Here is a 4,268-nt window from a genome sequence, read left to right as displayed (position 1 = left end):
AAACTCTCATTTGTCAAAAATAAATATCAGTAATAATCACAGCTTAATTCTAATAATGAGCATCATTATTGTACCAAGAAACGTCTTACTAATACTTATTAATAGCCATTACTTTAATTATATTCACTGGAGCTTGGTTCTCAGCGATCTCAGGTTAAGACCCCATCTAATCCGTTCAGAAACACAAGCATTAACGTTCACTTTAACGATTTACATTAATAAACGTAAACTTATAAATTAGTATCATTTTAGTTGGATATATTGGTATCAACTCGTATTTAATCGAAGAAACGGTTGGAATTGTTATCCCTTAAATTGGCAAATCAATTTATTACAAAAATTTAATTATTTTTTGTTATTTCCTGGTTTATTACGATGACAGATGACTGAAAAAAATCGAAAAAAAAATCTACCTATTACAGTTTTCGCGAAAATCTATGTACTCCGGGGAGTACGTTGCCAACTATAGTGGTTCTTCTGTTCGTACTACGTGGAGTACGTTGCCAAAATATCAATAAAACACATTTTAGTAAAATCTTCACTTTATTAATCATAATTCTTATCAAACTACATAATATGCATTTATTGCGTGTGAGATTAGCGGAAGCAATTTCTTTTGTTACTTTCTCCTACCATAAAACACAAGAGCACATTGCATTTCACGCAAAAAACTTTAGTTCTTCTATCTTTGCAAAATCTACAGCGTGATTGCTTATCTGCTATTTCTGGAAAATGTCCGACAGCATTTTCTGACACTGTCCACCGGCCGTTCAGCTGTAGGTTTCTGAATTATTTTCTCCTTCACCTACCCAAATTCCACCATGTACCGGACCCCTTTCAAGAGCCGACGTCTTGAAAGGGGTCGGGTGCAAAGATATAAGCATATCTGCTAAATCAGGTCATTTCAGGTTCAAGCACTGCTGAAAAAGAAAAAGAACATGCTGTATGACATACAATTCACAACACAACTGAAGTCATTTTACATAAAAACCAACAAACAAAGGCTAGTTTGCATTTCTAAGTAATAGGCAATGTACTCCGTGTATACCAAAGTTTATGTTGTGGACTTCACTACGTACTTGGCAACGGTATTCAGGGAGTACATACACAGTTATGAACTTATAAAATTGCGATTACATAATTTACACACAAAATTACGAATGATTGATATTATTTATAATGTTCCTATGCAATTAAAAGCCAAATAACCACAAGTCCCATCCAAAAAAATTTAGAAAAACACAAAAAACTTACCCGTGACCCGGATACACCAGACCGCTTCGAAGACATTTTGAATTTGACTGCTATTTTTCAATGGAACCACATTCAAATATTTTTTCTACCAAAATATACAATAATGACAAGCCAAAAAGAACAAAAAATTGTATTTTTTTAAAGATTGGTACTACATTCGATTTAAAAAAAGTTAATGTCCTTTGTTGAGTACACTGCCAATTTAAGGGTTATTATAATATTTTAAGTACTCGTATCTTATTTAGTTTGTTTTAATCCTCTTAAATATGTGAAAGTAATTCAGTCAGTCTGTCGCTCCTTCACGCCAAAACGACTAAACCGATTTCATTGAAAAGTGTCCCAGAGATAATTTACAACCTGGGAAAATACATAGGCTACTTTTTATCTGGTTGCCCCAGGGACGGCGTTAGGCTAGAAGCATACGTCAACATAGTTGCGAAAAGTCAAAGGCACCTATCTATCTCATCATGATATCCATTTTAAAACGAAGGACCAAACTTAAAACCAACTTAATCTTATGCGTAACCGTAAGGACCAAAACGTAGGCTCGATTACAAAAATACCAAACCACTATCATTAAATTAGAGGAACAAATTACTCTTAGAAATTTATCGTTAAAATGAATATGCTATAAGCGTCCTCATAGAAATTATGACCCTTTTAACTGCGTTGACCCTTAACTGGGAATTGAAGAAGATTTTACTTAATTTTATGTAGCTCCATACCAGTTTGTTAAGATTTACTTCAGGAATAAACGAGGTAATTAGACATAAGATTTATAATTAGTTTTAATAACTCACTTCAGCATCCTTCAGTGCTACTTAGTTTAATGGCTGACTGGAATATATCAATTTTTATTACGCTTGGTTTGATGGTCAATCAATGTCGAGACTTATGGACAAAGTATAGTTTATCATACTGTTATAGATATGAGGTTTTAATGTGATGATAAAATTAATTTATTTTAAGTCCTACTTTGATATGTTGTCTGTGATTGCTTTTAGTTTTAAGACAGCCACTTGTTCTAATTGGATTTGTAAATATACCTATCTCCTTACGAAAATTCTTATCCTTTACAACCTATCGATTCAGCCACAGAAATCTATAAAAAGGAACTCACATCTTACAAAGCTTTTTAATAATAACAGGCATTGTGAGGAGGTTTCTGTCTCTGGGACCCAACCACCGGTACCTTGGACCCTGTGCCCGATATCGGTGGTGGGTGGTAAATGTTTTTTTTTTTTATATAATTTGATATTTTAAAATGTGAATAATATGTTGAAAAAAAAACAATATTTTTACCACGATACAAAATTATATATTGTATAAAAAACGTGACGAAGATGTCTCATATCTTAAGCGCAAATTATTCATGTTTTGTTGATTGATATATTACGTTATCCCTTATATAGACATATACCTGTGCAGATAACTGCATACGTATTGACAAGAGGATAACATATCGGTTGTAAACACCATAACAAGCTGTTTCCTTTGCAAAGATACAGTGACAAGTCAGGGAAATGTCGGATATTTTCCATTTAGAAATTAACAAGGATTTCAAGTTTTCACACCTTGTGATAAAACAAATTATTACTCGGTTTTAAGGTCTGGTAAAAAGAGCTATTCAATATAATTTTTGTGTCTCGGCACCTTTTGCTGTAAGAACACATACGCAGGGAAACAAACCTACTCAAGTCGCATACTGTAGGTATGTATTTTAATATCTAAAGTTAAGAAGTAACGGGTCTTTGGACTTTGGATTATTATAAAACATATATACACGTCTTATATACACGTAGGGTTGTCTATAATCTTACCTAATATTGTTGATCACAATGGTGTATATCTATAGAGATGACATCATGTCATAGAACATGATCAATGAAGCCAGTTACATCCTGATTGTGCCGTCTTAAAATCATCTTCTTCAACATATTTTAGTATGTAGTACCACCAGTGTTATCCAGTACAACACAGTGCGCAGTTGTAAAGACCCAAACAGCATTGACCTTTAACCGTTCACCCTCACAATACAACACAACACAAGCACACAACAGGTTGTTCCATCACACCCAAAATCACCAAGAAGGATCACTTAACAAAACCTCAACAAATCAATCAAAATTAGTTTAAAATGTTTTAAAATCAGGCAGTGTGTTCAGCACGACACCCCGACTTGCACTGGTGAGCTAAATGAGAAAGGTTTCCCTATTTCTTCCCATTCGAGAGAGAATATAAAACTCTTTTTCGCCTTTTTTTTTACTTCCAACTTCGTCTTAATATGCCACCCGCTCGGACCTTGGGGTAATGCTTTAGGAAGCGCATAGACTGGACAGACGCAAAAAATATTAATTTGGTCCTTTTTTGTCCTATGATCCGAATTTTTGCATGTCAGTTTTGTTTTCAATTTTTTGTTGATCTAGTTGTCTACGTATATTTAAAAGGTCCATAGATCAATCTTTACACAGGAGTTATAATTACAAGGGATTTCGAATGAGAACCGGTTCTGTTGGTCTTGTGCACCAATTAATACGGCTATTATCTTTTATGACATTTTTATGATGATTTTATAGCCTTATTGGCCTCGTGACGGTATGCATCGCTTCGGAATCGAGTTGCTTCTAAAGACCATATGATTTGTAAGTTGGTTTAGTTTCCGTTTGAAACTGCATTTGGTTACGGGTTTGAATTAATTGTGGGAGTAAAATAAAATGGTCACCAGATGAACAATTCTTGTACAGAATCAACTACATATTCTGTTTACTGTTACAGCCTTTTTATCGTCCCACTGCTGGGCACAGGCCTCCTCTCACAAGGAGAAGGATTTTAGCATGCTCAACTACATATATATTTTCAGGAAAAAATGTGTATATTTTAAGCTCAACCACAGCAATAATTGGCAGCCAATATCCATCTTAAAAGGACCAGAATATTGTACCTACTTCATATAGTGTCGTATAATATACACATTTAAGACCAGCTGTTTATCTAAACCCTAATCTAACAGTGCG

At 34.1% G+C, this 4,268-nt stretch overlaps 1 long non-coding RNA gene across 1 annotated transcript; it reads right to left on the bottom strand.

The window, feature by feature from the left end:
- Nucleotides 1-524: 524 nt before the first annotated feature.
- LOC124635430 lies at nucleotides 525-1,407 on the bottom strand. Its single transcript, XR_006985007.1, has 2 exons — nucleotides 1,255-1,407; nucleotides 525-920 (listed from the first exon to the last, which is right to left on the bottom strand). It is a non-coding gene; the product is annotated as an uncharacterized LOC124635430 (long non-coding RNA).
- Nucleotides 1,408-4,268: the final 2,861 nt, after the last annotated feature.

The sequence above is a fragment of the Helicoverpa zea genome, chromosome 12 (genome assembly GCF_022581195.2).
Source record: "Helicoverpa zea isolate HzStark_Cry1AcR chromosome 12, ilHelZeax1.1, whole genome shotgun sequence".
NCBI lineage: Eukaryota > Metazoa > Arthropoda > Insecta > Lepidoptera > Noctuidae > Helicoverpa > Helicoverpa zea.
The sequence above is the reverse complement of the archived record's forward strand: the minus strand, read 5'-3'. Positions and strand labels throughout refer to the sequence as shown.